The sequence below is a fragment of the Vigna umbellata genome, chromosome 8, assembly GCF_029865625.1.
Source record: "Vigna umbellata cultivar VRB3 chromosome 8, Vumbellata_1.0, whole genome shotgun sequence".
Taxonomy (NCBI): Eukaryota; Viridiplantae; Streptophyta; class Magnoliopsida; order Fabales; family Fabaceae; genus Vigna; species Vigna umbellata.
Window position 1 is genome coordinate 27,142,936 of NC_142172.1, and position 20,422 is coordinate 27,163,357.

The following is a 20,422-nucleotide window of genomic DNA, read 5'->3' on the forward strand; positions in this document are numbered from 1 at the left end:
AGCTTTGGTCGTTCGTACACTCGTGGGTGTAGTAACTGGAAACTCATCAGCTGCCACACGAGGTTAGCCCGTTATACCTCACCTAAGGTCTTCCCCCTTAGACTAGGACCTCTTGCTATTCTCATGACATGAATTACCCATCTCTACTTGAGACTTGGTAACCATTAGAATGTCAGGATGAATGTCGTGTATTTCACTATCCATATTCATACCATACTATTACCTTGAAAACCAACCACCGAGACATTCCTCCTTGGAATTCTCTTTTATATCTAACTTTAGAAATCTCATACCACAGTACAATATCAACATTATTTCTCATGCATAATACATTTAAACCTATGAATTAAACACTCAAAGTACAATATATCCACAACCCTTTTATAGGCCGAAAACTTCTTAGTAATATCAAACCGAACGGTAACGACTACCACCCATGGATACGACCGAACGATCAATTGGAAGAGTAAGGCTCAAACATGAGCCGAATACAGTTTGAGGGTCAAACACTAGAACAACCGAACACTTAGAGTTTAGACAGAATACTTAGTGTAAGACCGAGCGATCTTTCACTATCCATAGAATAGGACCGAATGGTCCATACTAGACAATATTGAAGAAGTGGTCAAACACTATTACTGCCCGACTACTAGAAGTGAGACCGAATACTATAATATTTTGATTCTATAGCAAGGCCAAGAACCAATATTAACCAAACACCCCAACGAAACTGAGTACCAATGTAGACCGAATTCTAAAAGAAGGTCGAGCCCCATTAAGGGACCAAGCTCTAGGCTAGGACCAAACGGTACAATAGTATGACCGAACGGTATACGAAAACGAATACCAACACATAACCAAATGGTCATTAGCTGGTAAGGCCCATAAGAGGCCGAACACAGTTAAGACCGACTACCAATACTAATACTAGACCGAACACTATTTTAAAATCAATTACCAATACAAGACCGATCGGTGATTAACTGAAGTTCCACATAAGCAGAACTTAGTTAAGACCGAACACAAGGAGAAAGTCGAACGGTCAACGAAGGATCCTCAGCGAATTGCATAATTATGATCAACACCAATCTTTACCAATTTCCTTAATTCTTCCCAACTTCTAATCCTTCCAATTTATATTATACAGACCTATACACTTCTCTAAGAACATCTAAATATTCCTCACATTATTTAAAAAGTTTCATCTCAGATTTGAGAGTCAATTCTGCAAAATCATGAACTGAAGGACCGAGAACCAGATTTCTCTGTTTTAGTACAGTTTTGAGTGACTTAAGGATCTCAATGAGTCCTAAATAACTTGCCCAGATTTTCTATACAAACCAAACTCACACCGAACACAAATTCCCCAATTTCACCATCACACTTCCTCACAATTCACTCGGCCGTTGAACCAAAATTATGCAAAATCACAATCAACATGAATACAACACTTAATAGTCTTTAATAAGAATACCAAACACACAATCATTCAGTTTCACACACACGCAACACCATCAATCAACATTTTCATGCATCATAAACCAAACAATTAAATTAACTAGCTTCCCTTACCTCTTTGACCGAACCAAACTCTCAACAACAGCAGAACTCGGTCACCACCAGAAATTCCCAAGAACCTAAAATTCATCGATTGATAAGAATAGAGCCATCAAAAGACCAGATATATGATCAGAAATGGGAAGAGGAAGTTGATGAACACATGCAACCAGAAACTTGACTTGCATGTGTCAAAAAGTTTTGGAATCTCACAAGAGCTCAAGAAATCGAGACTTACCAGCTCTAAACAAGACTCTGATCGGTCTAAAAGGATGTTTTTGACTCCAAAATTACTTAAGCTTGGTCTGATTGGAAATCAGATGAAGTAAGATGAGAGATTTTTAGAGAGAATGAGGAGAAAAGAGGAGATCAAAATTTTGGAGAGAGAGAGTGCATGCAGAGAATGGAACGAAATTTGAAACTTTCATTTATATACCACACTGAAAACTGAACAGTCCAATCCAGTGCATACACCTATCTTTCTCCAATTTTCTTTATAAATTCTCGATTCTTACACTTTTGACATTGGAATTCAATGGAGGTGTGCACTATAATAGTACTTACGCTCTACAAAGCCAATAAAAAAAAGGATTATCATCCTAATAGCATTCGTGCCTAGGACCAAATAAGTCTAGTGATACCTTGTCATTCTCTCCCCTCAACAATGACACTCATCGGTACAATATGCCACTCAGCGCTCTAAAGTTAAAATGCTCTGAGACATGTAGGACAAGCTAGCGCTCAATGCCATTATGATACTGCTTAGTGCCATTAGTTGACAACAAACACATTTTGTGATTTTAAGTGAAATTTGACTTGATTAATTGCTCAAATTAGTACTTTTTTCTTAGTGCATTGGTTCAAACGAACTTTAAACATGAAAACTCGTACCAATTTTCTCAATTTCTCATATTCTAAATTTTTTTAGTAACACAAACCCAACTACAAACAAACAAAAATCATGAACCAATCATTCAACCTATGCAAGTGTTGTAGAAAAGCTAACAAAATCACAAACAAAATTTTCCTCCCAACTTACAGGATGCTCTATCTACACATAGAAAAATCACAAGAACAACCAAGAGATATCTTTATGATCATTGATCCATAAATACTCATATTGATGACTACAAATATGCATGCAAGTGGAAGAAGACTCGCATGCAACCGATAACAGAAAAAGACAAAAAAATGGTTAAAATTCAACTTACACGAATTGAGAAACTAATCAATTCAAATCGAAAAACTCGATAGAATGATTAATCTTACGATCTTGGTTATTCAATTAGACGAGCAGAGAAAAACACTTTTAGAAAGAAACCAGAGAATTCTAGGAAAATATATTCTAATAACATTATGTGTTTTAATATAATGAAAATCGTTCGTCACAAAATTATTTATATTAAAACTTTTTAATATTAAAATAATGGGTTAAATATGTTCTTATTCCCTCAAGTATCATGCGATTTTGGGTTTCTTCCCTCTTCTAAAGGTTTGTTTATTTTCATTATCTTCCTTAGGAAACTCGAATTTTAGTCCTTAAAAAGCAACGACGTTAAATTTTCTCTGAGGTGGCTAACGGTGTGCCACATCACTTTTTCTTTTTCTAAAATGTGGATCCTTCCTTCTTGCATCTTTACGTTGAAGCTTCTCTCCCTCCCTTATTCATCTCCATCATCCTCCAACTCTCTTCATCGTCGGGCCGCCCCCTCTCCCTCCGTCTTCCACTGGTTCCACACCGACCAGACCGGCGCCAACATCTCCTACTCCATCTCCATCACTAGCAAGTATATTTTCCTTCCTCTGTCTCGTTTCTCCCTCTCACATTCTAAAAAAAATACAACTAGCTGTTTAAGCATGAACTGAAGAAATCAGAGCCAGTTTTATGAATTTCAATCACATTTCCCTCAAGAGACATCAAATTGCCCTTAGGGAACATGTTGTTTGATCTTTGAGTTCCAAAACAAGATTTAAGTCTATCCTCTGAAGTCCTAGTACCTAAAGAAAGGTTAGCACTATATTATGATATTACAGACTGCAAGCTTGGACTATCTTCCAATTCCATAACATTATCCTTAAAGACATCTGCAAGACTGATGGGGAGATATAAGCAAACATCAGGACTGACACCGGAAGGTTCACTATTGGCCACGATAGAAGTTTTTTACGATTAGATGAAACTCCATCAACCGAAGGAGATAACGAATCTTTTGCAGATGTATATTCTGATAGATGATAAGAAAGGTTCTCATCATAAATAAATGAAAATCTCCAAATATGTTTTCCAGAATCAACAAGTAATTTAGCACTATCACTCCTACCAAAGTCAGCATCTTTTGTGCTTTGAAAGCAATCCCTTCTCTTATGATCTATGATGTAATAATCACGAGTCTATAACAACTGAAATGCATTAGATAGTAAATTAATACTTGGGTTTGCACTACTATATAAAATCAATGACCTAGTTATTATTAATTTTTTCCCCTTTTACAAAAGGTAAATAATAATGTAAAATACATGATTGTCGGAGTTCCCAACCCAGGCATAGGGGTATAGCTAACCTTGGAGGGAAAGGGGAAATAGTGAAAGCCGCAGACGACACAACAAAAGTCCTCCATGGTGACGTCCTCGGCCGTGAGGATCAGGTAGATCCACTGCGATGATCGACGGGGAAGGGTTTGGTGTGGATGACAATCTTGATGACCTCCTGCACGGATATGCGTGTGAGATGGGTGTCGTGGGAGTAGAGGAGGAGGTGCCACCAGTGAAGATGTAGGAAGGAAGGATCAACACGTTTCAGAAAAAGAAAAAATGATGTGACACACCGTTAACGTCATTGTTTTTTTATGACTAAAAATTCGAGTTTCCTAAGGAAAATGATGAAAATAAACAAAACTTTGAAAAGGAGACGAAACCCAAAATCGTGTGATACTTGACGGACTAAAAGCATATTTAATCCTAAAATAATCTAATCTGACTGTTTTTAAACTATTATAACTTTTAAAATTGTAAATATAAACACGACTTTATTAAAATATAAAATAAAATAAAGCTAAATAAAAATAGTCACACAATTTTTTTATTAAGAATTCGTGTTTCGAAAATTCAATTTATTCTTTCAAGATATATCTATTTTAATAATTTTTATTTCAAATTACAAATTTACAATAAATTTTTCTCAAATATAATTAAATCAATTTATATTATTGAAATGTATAATTTATATTAAGAATGTCAAATTAGATCAATTCAACTCTTACTAATTAGTTCCAATAGTTAAAATTTAGTTAACTCAATTTTTTTTATGTTTTTATACTTTTTTTTCTCCACTTTATTTTATATATTTATTGTAGTGGACTTAAAATAGTTTGACTCAATTTTTCTTTTTAAAACAATATAATCAAAGTATTCACATAGTTTATTAAAGATTATTATAAATATAATAATTAAAAATTCGAGTGATCACAATATAATTTACAAATAAAAAAGTTAAATATTTAAATTATTTAAAAACAATTAAACAATATTTTGACATTTAAAAATCAAATTATAAGCTAATTTAATTTGTAGACTAACTGATTCAAGTTCAATCTAATTCACATTTAATAAATTGATTTTATTTTTCAACCTAACCTATTCGAGCCTGAGATTAAGTTTCAACCTATTTTAACATTTGTAATTTATATAAAACTTACTATATAAATATTTATTTAAATGTTATTACAATAATTATTGTTAATTAAACTAGTACTTTAATAATTGATAATAAAAAAAAGCCATGTGGCTCAGTTAGAGTAAGATTCGAGTTCTGTTTTTTGAAAATCCTAATATTTAAATTGAGATAATTGTTGACAACATCTCTTACTATTCCTCATATTTGATAAAAGTTTCCTTTTTGACAGTAAGTTTGGAGTATTATTATTTTTACACCCAACATTTTTACACACTTTATATTTACTGCTTTATTCTTTAATTTCTTTATTATACGAAAATTAATTTTTTTAATAACCAAAATATTTTAAAAGTGAGTTTTCAAGTAATATAAATATTTCCCTAATTTTTAAAGAAAGGAATCAAGATTTGAAAAGAAAAAACTCATTAAATTAATAGCGTGGCTAGCAAACATAATCATTCACTATCTTTCTTATAACTCTAAATATAATTAGCCTCCAAAAATATTCATAGGTCATAAGACATATTCTTGTGATGGATGCATAATAAGCATCCATCTTCCATCTAATTATATTTTAGTAATTTGCATATAAAATAGAAAAAAGGGAAGGGTAATAATGAGGATTTATATTAATATCTAGTGTATAACCTATAGATAAATTCCCCTAATTTGAGTTTACTTGATTGGTTGTAGGTTAACCATCTTCATGAATGATGATCAAAATGTTTTTTTTAAACTTTATTTCATAATAATCATTTGCCATAAACTATGTTCCAAAATAGGGAAAACATTTCATTTGGGTTAAAATTCTTAATAATGGCACTGTTGACACCAAAAAACAAAGTGAATAAGACGTGCAAGATCACACAAACATCAAATCAAAATTGAAGACAAATGGGTGCCCATTCCTAGATGCCAATATGAAAGGGTGGCATTTACACTTCGATTTGGAAAAGAAATTCTAAAATATTTTCTACTCTTTTATTTTGCATCATTTAATAAAGAAAAAACATAGTTATTCATAGATATTTTCGTAAGGCATGAGTGTTTATAGATATTGCCAAAATTGCAGGGAGACTCTAACTGGGTTCAATGATGAATCTGTACTATCCTCATAAGGTGTTTTACCTTCTCCCTTCCACTTAATTTTCTCAATTCCAAACCTACAACATATACAGGGATAAAAGGGCATGGAAATACAATAAACTTTACCACCAATAATGACAGTAATGCTAACTAATGACTTTTTTCTTTCATTTTATGAGCATTTTTATATTTTACATTAATAAAAGAGAAGTGACTAATTGATTTTAAAATTAGCTTTAAAAAAAGTATCATTTATGCCCACCATTCATTCTCTTTTTAATTTAACATTCAAATTCAAATGTTTGATTAAATGAGTTAGAATCATTAGATTAATTTAACATTCTGTTAATAAAAAATTAATATTTTTTTATGAGATTAAAATTTTAAAATAATTTTTTAAATAAGGTCATATAACATGAATTTTAACATCTTAACTATGTTAATACTTCAAAACTCATCCATCATTTGTTATCATATGAAAATTTATTAAAAAGAAAAAATATAAGTATGAGAGATCATACCAAACCTATGATAAAAATTACACTTCATGAAAAATAGACAAATTATACATATTATGAAAAAGATCTAAATAAATACATGGAAAGTAAAATATTAAACTACTTATATTGTTCTTTATGAATCAAAACTAAATTAGCTAACTTATTAGTACAATGATTTTCCTCACAAAAAATATGAGAAATTTTGAACTACATATGCTTACAAAAAGGCAAGCATCAGCGTCATCTCCATCAAGAATCAAAAGAACAATTCATTAATCTAAAAAATCATGACAAACTAAATAATAATCACTCTTCAACCAAAGTCTTTGAAAGTCCTCTCTCTAAGATGCTTTAAAGCATAAATGTCCCTCATAAATTCAGAACAAATAGAAGTCTACATCTCTAAAAAGGTTAAAAAACTACCCACATATTTATCCCAACTTTCTCTAAAAATACCAATACATGAGTTGAAAAACTACCTACATAATTTTTCCTAATTTGTAAGTGTTGTTCGTCCTTTCTTAAGGTCATCTTCCTCCATAATTTGTTGTTTATACATTTTGAGGTATGTTAAAGGGTCCAAATGTCTTCATCTTGCTCGTGTAATTCGTCAGAGTTTAAAAATCATAACTTATCCTCTCATTGTGGTGGCTCTAGGGGATTGTGAAGAGTTTCTTGTGTTAAGAATGAGTAGAACTGCTAAGAATGGTGGGAGACAATTTTGGGATTGCCTTAATGATAAGTGTGAAAAAGAGTTGTTTTTACACTTATAAATGAGCTCAATCTTGTAATTATTCATGTTGTTCCTCATTGAAAAGTTGTAATAGGTAGTAGATTGTTATGTAAAATATTATACAGGAAAAGTGTATTATTTAGACTCTGTCAGCCAATTTTCGCAAAGCGAAAGCCAAAATTCGCATTGCCAGAAGAAGGAAATTCGCATAGCGCACCAGTACCTGTGCGTTGAGTGAATAACATCAGTTAAAGTGAAGCAGTTAAGAAAATTCGCATAACACACCAGTACATGTGCACTGAGCGAATTAATGAAGTTAAGTGGCTTTAAAAGACGTGACAGAAAGACAGAAACATTCTTCTGACAGAAGTTCCGAACAAAAGAAAGAAAAGAAAACATCTCAGGAACTTCCGGAGACTACTTCAAGGCATCAAGACACCATTGTTGCAAGGGATTGCTTCAAATGTGTACGTTTTAGATGACTAGGAGTAGTTAAATTTCCCTTTCGTTGGGATTGGATGGTATGAACTCACTGTGATGTAATTTTCCTACTCAATATATCGTTGTTCGTTCATATGCTCTTTCTTGAATTTATTATCATTGTATGAAAATATAATGTTATTTGAATTTCTTTGATTACTGGAAAGTAACTTTGAACATGAACGTAGATAGAGCACTTAAGTGATTTGGGATCTAGGGATAAACTCAATAACTAGATCATTCTTAACATCGGACTTAATGCAAATTGTATGTTAAATTGACTAAGGGATTATCATTTTAATATATTAATTTAGAACTAGTTGTTGCTAAGGGATTAGGACTAGTATACATTGATGTGAATGTTTGAATGAAGTAATGAAATATTGAACAGAGTTTTATATTCATATGATTCATATGATTTGGTGTGTTCTATCTAGATCAGTATTCATCTGCAATCAAGAAGATTGTGTTTCCCTGTTGATGTGAGCCATGAAGAGAATCTTGTGTGTTTTAGTTCTTAGAGTTGGGATTGTTTTAAGGTGACAGAGAATGAGATAGCTTTCTAGGCTGAGACTGTGAGGTGTTCACGTCTAGTGCTATAAGGGATATTGAGTTTGGGAAAGGAGAGTGCATTGAGAGGGGAGTTCTCTATATTCTTGCTTGTATAAACTCTATCATTATAGTAGTTCCCTTCAACTCAGGTTGATTGAAGGAAGACTGGATGTAGGCTTGGCCGAACTAGTATAAATATCTGTGTTGATCTTTTTATCCCTTCTCTTTTACCATTGTTTATATTCTTGTTTGATTGCATTCCGAGAAAACTTCAAAGATTTTGAAAACCTTTTAAAAGAACAAATTTTTTAAAGGGATAACCAATCACCCCCCCCCCCCTCTTGGTTGAGATTATTGGCTTAACTTTTTCTACACTATCTTTGGATGCTTTTAAACACATAAAATCTCATGAAATATGTATCCCTTTCAATTTTTTGAACTTTAACCTTTGTAGAAATCAGATTTAATCTAATAATATCATGTGTGCACTAGTGCAAAAGCACTGTATAATGTCGGTGCTCTTTGGGTCTTTCACGCCGAATTCGAGGTCGACGCCATATCGGGAGACGTTAAATTGATGTCGAACATAGAACAATTTGTCGTTAATCAAATTTTTTTGTTTTTTTAATTAATTGTGATCTTTTTTACAACTCTACGAGACCCGAAAAGCAGAAAAACAACAAATTTTAGTTTTTGGTATTTTACAAAGTATGAACTATGAACGTGTAATGTAGTATCAACAACAAACAACAATAACAAATAACAAACAAGTTCAATCAAACAACAACAACAAACAGGTTCAACCAAACAACAACAACAAACAAGTTCAACAAAAAAACAAACAAGTTCAACAAATAAGTTCTTCAAAACAAAAACGAAAACTAACCTTCAAAAGGTGGGTTCATCGGAATAAAGTGTTGTCACGAGTGAGAGAGAAAGCAGAATGTGCCTATTAAGGACAAGAACATGAAAATAATTGGTCAAAACAAACAAAAATCATACATAAAGTAGTTAATTAACATGCATTTGTAACAAATGAAAGAAAGATTACATGTGATGGTCATCAAGCTTCGTTCTAGAAAAGTTTGAGCAGAGAAGAGTGTATCGTGCGATAAGATAAAGTGAATGAATTTTCAATCTCCTGCTCAAATTTTTATTGAATTTACTAACCTTTTAACGTCTAACGCTGGGGCATTCGACGTTTTATATCCTTTTGACATCTAATTCTAGGGAATTTGACGTCATACGTAAATACATTTTCACCTTCGCGCCAAACATTTTCACAAAATTTACCTAATATAACAAATTGACGTCGAATTACAATTCTAAACGACGTCTAATAATTGCATTTATTTTAAAAAATGCCACCGGTCATTTTTAACGTTGGTTATTCAATGGTTGGACGTTAAACGCGTGACGTTATACGGTGTTTTTGCACTAGTGGTGTGATCATATGTTCTTTTAAATTATCTACAAAAGAGCCATCAACATGCTTACTAACCAATGTATTTGCTCTACGTGCCATTGAATTTGACAAGCCAACATTCCACTTCCTAGTTACTTTATTATGAATGTCCATTGGCCTTATACTTAGATTATCTTTTACTATGTTCTTTAACTGACAACTTAACCACTTCGAAGTTATTAATTTTATATTGAACTCTATATTGCATTTGTGATTTTCATCAATTCTTCTTAACTGGCATATGTTTGTTATAGGCACATACCCACAATATACATATTACTTGCATTTCCCTTTTACACCCAAACATATAACTCTAACACCACATTTATCATTTTCTAAAGTTTTAATCTTCTTTCATAATGCACTCCATATGTCCTTATGGCTTCTACAAATTGTGTCTTATATGTGAAATATATTTCAACTTCCTACTTATATTAAACCATGCTTTTGGATATTGAAAATGTGACAAACTTTGACTTACACTTACTAACACTACCCAATGACTCATCACTATGTGCATCACTATCCAAGTTATTTGATTCTCACTCATAATCCTCTCATGCATATTTAGTCGGACACTTTCATTAGATCCCAAACCTTTATCCTCAACTTGTACTTCTACATTGTCATCCTACAAATTATTCTCAATTACATTATGTATGTAAGACCTAGAAAAATTAGATATCTAGAAAATATGGTAGTCATGAGAGTCATTATTTAAAATAAGAAAAGATAATTATTATAAAAGTGAAGGACAACATAGTTGGTTATAACTCTTTGTTATGGATTGGTGGTCATGTGTTTGATTCTTACTTTGTGTATAATATGTGTTTATTATTTTTACTATTTGTTTTATGTGCAAGTTTGGTGTGTATTAATATTTATAATAATTGTTGTGCATTGTCTCTTAAAGTATTAATGCGTTGTTGTGTTTATTTAACTATAATTTTAAGTATTTCTCTTATATCTTATCATAGGAAAACATAAGAAGAAGATACCTTTGTTTTTGTAAGTATATTTTAAGGAATGAAAATTTTTGTTGGGATGTGAGATCCTAGAAATTTTAATAATTAGAAAAAATATACACATGTGGTTAACTATTTTAAATAAAAGATAAAATAGTTTTCTTTTTATTTAAAGGGTTATTTTATTAAGATAGAATATATTATCTAGGGACTTATTATAATTAATTAAGTTAAAGATAATTTTATTATATTATGAAAATAATGGGCTTTTAGTAAGTATTTGGAAAAATAAAACCAATTGGTTAGGTATACCCTCTGTTAGATAGATTATCATTAGATATCTTAGATAGATATATTATTTTTATCTTATCTTTTATCTTTTATCTTTAGTTGGTTGTTATTACTCCTTCTTAATATTTTAGGCTTAGCTCATATTTTTTCTATTATAAATAGAGTACTCTAGATGTATATTCAACACAAGGAAAATTAATTTCATACATAGTTGATACTATATTAGACACCTCCTATTTATACAGAAACTCTGGCCATTAGAAAAAAGGGACAAAAACTTTGAGGGTGAGAGTGAGAGTGAGAGTTTGATTGAGTGAAGATCTGTGAGAGCTTAAGGGTGTTGTTTAAGGACATTGTTACATTCTTGATTTCTTACATTCTTTGATTTGTTACATTCTTGATTTCTTACATTCTTGATTTCTTACATTCTTGATTTCTTACATTCTTTGATTTTTCACATTCTTGATTTGTTACATTCTTGATTTGTTAAATTCTTGATTTCATACATTAATTCTTTAATTTGTTACATTCTTGATTTTTGTTTTCTTGTTTTCCTTTCTTGACATGTTGTTGTGTATTTTTCGAGATATTTAGTATGATGCTATGTTGTTTGGGTTTGTTGTGGAGTTGTTTGTGATGATTGTTGAGCCGTAGATGTTGTTGGTCGTGTTGTTCCGTTTTGTTGTCGAGTTGTGTGGTTGGTTATTGTGATATTTGAACATGAAGGTATTGCTTGTTGTTGGTTGTATGCGTGTGAGGATAAGACAAGTTGTTGTGGGGTTCTCTTACCGTACCTAGTAAATCCTGAGTTGTTACTATCTACAGTACTATACGAGATAGGGGCTCTCTTTGGCCTTGTGTGCGAAAAAAAAGTGACGTTCGAGTGTTACACCCTCTTTGTATGGGGGAATGATATTTTTCCTGGTCTCCAGCTCGTTGCTGAGTATAGTACCCGGTGCGCGATGTGCCAAAGTTTTACTCATAAGACCTTGCGGAGTAGGGAAATAGGTCCTTTAGCCGCGAGGACAGGACGACTCGAGTGAGCTTGTATGGGGAAAGTACATGTGGTATGGTACGAGGGATAGACCATGAGTGTTTGTGATAACGTGTTTTTGTGTGATGTGAATGTGGTTGACTTTATGTATTAGGGATAAATATTTGAATAATATGGATGGGTGTGGTTATTGTGTATTATCTTGTATTGTTTTATGTTAGCTCACCTTTGCATGTTTAGGGTTAAGGTTTCTACCTGCAATGATCATTTTATACGAGAGCAGATAATCATGCAGTTAATTCGAATGTTGTATAGCGTGACAAGTAGATTCAGAGAGTTGGGGAATTTATGATTGTTTGAATAAACAATTTTATTTGGAGTTTTATTTTGTAATTAAATTGGAATTTTGATTTATTTTTCTTGAACTGTAAAGATTTATCGAATTTGGATTTCCACAATGCTATTATGATTTTAAAAATTATAAATTTTCACTCGTAATCATGGTATCCCAAAATTGGGATGTTACAATGTACGTCATATTCAATATTCACATTAACTAGTTTTTCTTCACTCAAATTATCACTCAAACCATGATCTTCAAACTCATTCCAACTCTCAACCTCAATCTTAGTATCACTTTCATTTGTTTCACCCTCAAACCTAATTTCAAGCTCAACCTCACACTCACACTCAATCCCAATTTCAGCCTTAACCTCATTCTTACCCTCAATCCAAATTTTAGACTCAACCTTAGTCTCACATTTAACCCTAAAGTCTGGCTAAACCTCACATTGAATATCCACCCAATGTTATAATGATTATTAGCATCACCTTGCAAGTTAGACTCAATCTCACAATCACATTGTACTCGTTCCCCTCCATGTCTGCATGCATGTTAGCCACCAGCCCCATGATCCTCCTCCACAAAATTTTGGTGATTTTCACCCTCCACCTCAAAATTCCCACTTTATGTAAGTGCCACATCCTCATCAGGTAAATATTCCAAAAAAAAATCCACTACTGCAGCTTCATAAACTGTGTGTATTACAACAAGCGCACTTGACCATTCTTTCTCACAATATTGACCATGTGCATTGTACCCTTGTCATCACACAAAAACTGCAACCTTTTGTCCAACAAAAGACCACTAACAATTTTATACCATAACTTATTGATTACAACATAACACATCTCCTTAAGTATTCCAATTATTTCAAAATAAGTCCACTTATTTGGGTCACAAGACCATGTGTTTGTTTCCCCACATTTTAGGGTGTTGTTGTTTGCAAAGTGGCTACCACGATAGACCATCACCTCAAATAAATGATCAAACATCCCAACCTATATATAAACATAGAAGAAATTACTCCATCAAATATCAATGCCCATGAAAATAACACATATTACAACTTATACCCCAAAAAAGTAAGTCTCTTTTAAATGGGGACTACAACCCACACACTACAAAAACAACTAACACATTACAAATTCCTATTCCTATTTATTTCATCACACACCAACAATAGCAATCAACTTCCTATTTACTTCATCACATACCAACAACAACAATTAACTTCCTCCGACAAATGTAGGAACAATAAAAATGTCACAACCCTAAACCCACAATCATGCATAAACCATTAAAATTGACCTTCGAATTTGTAAATTAATGCCTATGACATTCCAACAACGAAAAATCCGGCCAACGAATGTGAATGCTTCTTCTTCTCTATAAAAGTTCCCAATTCTTGACCCAAATTTAGGTTATGAGTTCTTCCTTATTCTTTTCAACCTAACTTCAAATTCAACCTAAATAATAGTCCACATCAGCTAATATATTACAGAGCCACGTAACACACAAATGCCACATAAACTCTCCAGCTCACTCTAACGTTAAATATTTTAACATTATTAACACCAATAATCAAATGGAACCTTTTAACAAATTAAACGACTAAATTGAATCCAAAAATAAAAAAAGGGCCAAAATGAACCAAACCAACAAATTAAAGGATTAAATCACTAATTAAGCCTAAATTAAAAGTTAGGCTAAGTAGGAAATAATGATTTTGTGTTGAAATATTATTTTGAGTAGACATTTCATATTAAACTAAGTAAATTTGATGGCAATGGTTAGTTTATTATGAATTAAAGTAAACATGAGTCAAGTTAATTTAATTTATTTTTTAATAAGTTAAAAATTTTGTTATTCGGTTTGATGTATCAGAGGATAGTGTATTAGATAGGTTACTTATGAGGATGTTTGTTTTTTCAATTTATTTTACGTTTTTATTATAATACTTTCAATTTATTTTACGTTTTGATTATAGTGCTTTCAATTTATTTTACGTTTTTATCATAGTATAATTAAAGTGGAGTAAAATACTAATAGAAAACTATAAAATTAACTTACATAACAAACAAATAAATTAAACATTTAATCTATTTAAATATTAATCTACTTTTAACCCAGTTTGAATCGGTTTAATTCACATGTTAAACAAATCGAGTTTAATTTAATTTACATTTAAAAAATTAATTTTTTTTAATTTAACTCAACTCAAACTTATTGTGAGTCAACTTGATTCATGAATTTAAATCTATTTTTCATCTCTACTTCTAAAAAAATTATTCGTTTCTTAACTAAAATTTCATCATTAATAAAAATATGATATTATGATAAGAAACATCTTTATACCAATCTCTTTTATGAAAAATGATATCAGATTCCTTTGAGTTTAAATTAAAATATTCATGAAAATATGGAGGATAATATTAAATAAAAATGAATTTAATAAATTAAAAAAAATAATAACAAGACTATAAATTTGATATTAAGTTGAAGTTAATATTCATATTATTAACAATTTCAATAGTATTTTTAACGTTTAATTAAGGATTATTAGAGCTTTGAATTGCAGTAAATTTTTATGATATTATTATTTATGAGTAATTTTTACTTGAAATTACATGAAAGTATCTGAATAAAAAGATATAAGATCAGCCAAATAAATTGTATATCTTTAATTTAAATCGTGATTGAAATTATCAATGTAATTATGAGTGAGGAATTAATTTTCCTACATTCTCTTAGTCATATTTTATCATGTATAAAGTTATAAATTATACAACATGTGTATATAATTATGTCCACATAGGTGTGAAAGACATGTTATAAGAATAAATTACATATTAGGATAATTTATGAAGGTGCAGGTGCACCCACATGGATGAGAGAAGTGTGATAATATTGTATTACATGTTATCTTATTGGTGTGGTTGCACCCAAATGATGTAGGAGAAACACAAGTATAGAAAATTGCATAAGAGATTCATCTATATGTGTATGTGTGTTAGAAAAGAAAATCATATCAAAATGTTCATTTACATGAATGTATATCATGTATCTTGTTAGCTTATTTGACATGAATTTGTCTCATTTTTATTAATTTATAAAAATGATGATAGAAATAATTTGCTAGATTTTGTATATTATTGTGAAGATAGGTTTATGTATATGTGAAAGAATTAAATGAAGGAATGTAAAATTTCCTTCCACATTAAATAAAAAAATGAATTTTTAGACATAAAATTTTTGAAATCATCATTAAATATTTGGAATGCAGGGTGTGGAATGTAGATGTCTTTATGTGTTACACCATTGAATTAACAATTGCTAAATATATTGAAAATAAATCAAATAAAAGGTGAAATCGTGATAATGTATTTAAAAGAGATAAAATTTATGTGACAAGTAAAAGGTTTTATTAACGTTCTATCGTGGACACCAATATTTTATTTAGGAAATTGAATATTTTTAAGTCAAACTCTTTATAAAAGATGGTAAAGGAGAAAAGTAAGTTTAGATTGAGATTGTGTTTAAATTATTCTTCTTATTGTTCATATAGAATTATATAAACATGATTTCTTTTAATAAAGAATTAAATATATGTTTTTTTAAGTTTGGTTAGAAAGTTTGAAATCATTCTCCATTTAAATCTTTATTTCAATTGAGTTAAATTTTTTAAAAATTAAGTCAATTAGATTTTATTTTTGTTAGTACTTTACAAATGGTGTTATTCTTAGTATTATGTGTAAATTCATAATTTTTTTTTATTTTTTTCAAATTTTTTGTTATCTATATGTTAAGGCTCGTAGCATGATGCGTGACATTGTTAGTAATAAATGTCATTGTCTTTTACTCAATCTACTTCTTGTATATGTTTTTTTTATTCATTTGAGTAGTAATTTTTTTCAAAATGGTATAATATTTTTCCTAGAGACGAAATTTATTATTTACATGTTATATAAGTTGATATTTTTATTAAAATTGACTTATTAACCATTACGTTCTTTATTTTAATAAGTCCTTATATTTTATTTTATTTTAAGTCTCACATTATTTTGTTATTTATCATATAAATATTATTATATTTATTAAATAAATTTAAGTTTCATTTACTAAAAGAGTAATTATTTAAAACTAGTATATTATTAATACATATTTTTTATATGATTAAAAATAATTAATTTAAATGGAATCTAATAATTAATTTAAAAATAATTCCATAAATATTTAATAAAAAATCAATTTTAATATAAATATTCATATTAGAGTTATACAAATAATAAATTAGTCTCAGTTAGAAAAGAGAAACAATATTGTTTCATTTTAAAAAAATTAAGACTTCGATTAAACAACATATATAAGTACTAAATTGAATATAATATAATGACATTTAATACTAGAAATATGATATTGTCTTGGTACGTAGCACACTTCAAGACCGTGAAAAAAATTACAAAAACAAATTAAAGAAAAAACTAAAATACTACGAATTGACACATATTTTAATTATTGTTTGTAAGGTAATAATAAAAAAGACGTAATTGAATAATTTTTAAAAAAATCAAGATTCAATTGAAAAAAAATCTAAATAAAAACTCACTTTAAACTTTTTTACTTAAGTCCAAATAAGTAATTAAATTTAATGAATTATATGATATCTTTTATTATTAAGCTATATTAAATTGTTGTAACAAACTAATGCTATATATTAATTTGTTAACTTTTATGTATTTGGTGTTGATTATGTAACTCATAATAATATTAGAAATAATAAATCAGGTTCTTGGACTTTATGTCTTAGAAAAAAGTTATTATTTAAATATATAGGATAAAAATTAATTATAAAATAGGTTTAATAGCCTATTTTGTCTCCAATTTTGTTGAATAATGTCAATTCAGTCTCCCGTTTTAAAAGTGTTTCAAATGTGTCCTCACTTATTAAATTTTGCGTCAAATTTGTCTCTTCCGTTAAATATAACCAAACGAAGTTAATGATGTGATGCTCTGACAGCAATTAGTGGTAACGTGTCATTATTTAGTTGTGTGCGTACTGACGTGTTACTTAATTACAGAAGATAGGGTTTTTTTAAAGGTAGAATTTTTTAATTGGGGAAAAATTGATTTATGGCTGATTTATGCGAGATTAGGGCTGATTTACACGATTCTCTCTTCTCTCCCACAAATGACCATGGCAGAAGATGGGAGCAGATCATCCAACCCAGCACCAAGCTTCCAAAGCAGCCCCTGAAGTGCACTACTCGCAGAGGTCAAATTTTGATGCAAAATCCCCACACCACCTTCATTGTCATTATCATCATCTTCTCCAACACCATCCATGTTCAATGTCAGGCCTTTGTCAGCATCTCTATCCCTAATCCTAACATCGTGTTCTTTTTTTTCCTTACCCTTATCGTAGTTGTCCTTGCTGCGGCGATCACGTCGGGAACCAAATGATTCATTGGCAGAGTCCATGGGAGGAGGATTCTTCGGAGGTGAAGGTTGTTCCTTAGTTCTTGATGCACGAGAGCGAGTGTTAACAAAAGAAAGAGATGTGGTGGCGGTTGCAGCGGCAAAAGTCGAGGAAGAAGAGAGACGTGCACGCTTGCTGGAACATGTAGTGGGACCAGAGGAAGGGGATGAAGGGGTAGCTAAGAAAAGTCTCTGCCCGCTTCCGACTCCGTGTTTCCATACAAAATCCACCAAACTCGCAATCTATCAAATCACACTTTCTTCCACCCAATAATCCCTACCATGGATCGAATCTTTGTTGGTAGAATGCCCTAATCTCACACAAATCAGCCCTAAATCAATTTTTCCCCAATTAAGAAAACTTTATCTTTAAAAAAACCCTATCTTTTGTAATTAAGTAACACGTCAGCACGCACACAACTAAATAATGACAAATTACCACTAACTATTGCGAGATCATCACCCCATTAACCTCGTTTGATTATATATTTAACGGAAGGGACGAATTTGATGCAAATTTAATAAGTGAAAACACATTTCAAACACTTTTAAAATGGGGGACTAAATTGACATTATTCAATGAAACTGGGGACAAAATAGGCTATTAAACCTATAAAATAATATTTAATTTATAAAATAATTGACTGAATATTTCAAATTCAAGTAAATATTTGTGGATGTTAAAAAAATAATCTTAACAATTATCTAATAACAACTCGGACACACCCTCACTTAAATTCAAAGTTAAATGACCGTAAATATTAACAATAGGACTATCATCACAATAAAACATATTATTAATGTAATTATACACTAGTGCAGTCAAGGAAAACGACAACGGTTATTTTTGCCCAAAGGCAGTGGTTCCCGAACCGAGGCATATCCAGCCGAGGCAAAAAGTCTACCACTTTTTGCCTCGGTTCAGAACCGAGTCATAAAAGGGTAGGATTTTGCCTCGGTTCAAATTAACCGAAGCAGTAGGGATTTTTATTTTTTTCATTTTTTTTCGCAGGATTTTATGCCTCGGTTCCCCCTGAACCGAGGCAATATGTCCCCCTCGACGGCCTCGGCTGGAACCTTAACCAAGACAGTAGCGTCCTTTTTTGTTTTTGTTTTTTTTTTCTTCATCCGCCAGCCTTTCAGCCTCAGTATGACCTTAACCGATGCCATAATGATGCTTTCTGCTTCGGTTATGGTCTCAACCGAGGCATATTCCCATGTTCTTTTTTTTTAAATCAGGTCTATTTCTACTACATTCCCAACTACAGAAACATGTCTGCATATAATTTTACAGCCAGAACAGTCCAGAATAATCCAAAAGCGTATGTCTTGTTATAAAATAGTAAATAAAGTAACAACATGGTCTTGTGAATCAATCAATTGTATATCATCAAATATTCCCACTCAATTTCATTTTCCTAACTTCTTTTTGTCTCAAGAAATTCAAAGTGGAAAAAATCTCAAAGGAATTCACTGACCCAAATATTCAACATAGCAAACCCAACTCAAAAAAATTCACTTACCCAGCCAAGGAGGACCCCGGCGGATGACGAAGACCGTGGAATGGCGAGGCAGCAGCGGGGAGGCAGCGAAGGTGGTTGGATGGCAGCGACACTGTTGGATGGCAACAGTGGTGACTGGAGATCTTGCACGAGAAAAGGAACGAAGTGCAACCCTGTAGTAGCGATAGCGGAGCGCGACCTTGTAGTGGCGGCGATGACGAACCAGGGTCCCTGTGGCGGAGGCGATGACGGAGCGGTTGTATGCAACAGAGCGGTTGTATGCAGCGGAGCGGAGGAGCATTTGGCTTGCGAGAGAAGAACAATGCAAAGTAGGGTAACTTCCTTCGAAGCAGTAAAATATTAAACCTCTACTGCCTCGGTTATAAGCTTAACCGAGGTAATATAGTCCTACTGCCTCGGGTCTTATTGCCAACTGATTCCTAAAAGCGGTGAAATCACAGTTCAGAAGTCAGACTGTCAATTTTGGACAGCACATACTGCCTCAGGTCTTGTGGAAACCGATGTCGTAGGTCCATCTACTACCTCGGGTCTACTGGGAACCGATGCTGTAGTGCAGTTTCAAAACGTTGTCAGTTGAGCAGAGAGTTTCAGGGGGGAATCGTAGAGCATTACGCCTCTGTTGAACATTTAACCGAGGTAATTGACAGTTTATGCCTCGGTTGCCTGGAAACCGAAGCATATAAGTTAGTTCAAATTGCAAAAATGTCACCGTCTTTGTATATGCTTCGGTTTTCGAAGAACTGAGACGTATGACCCACGTTCTTATCCTCGTTTTGCACCAGTGA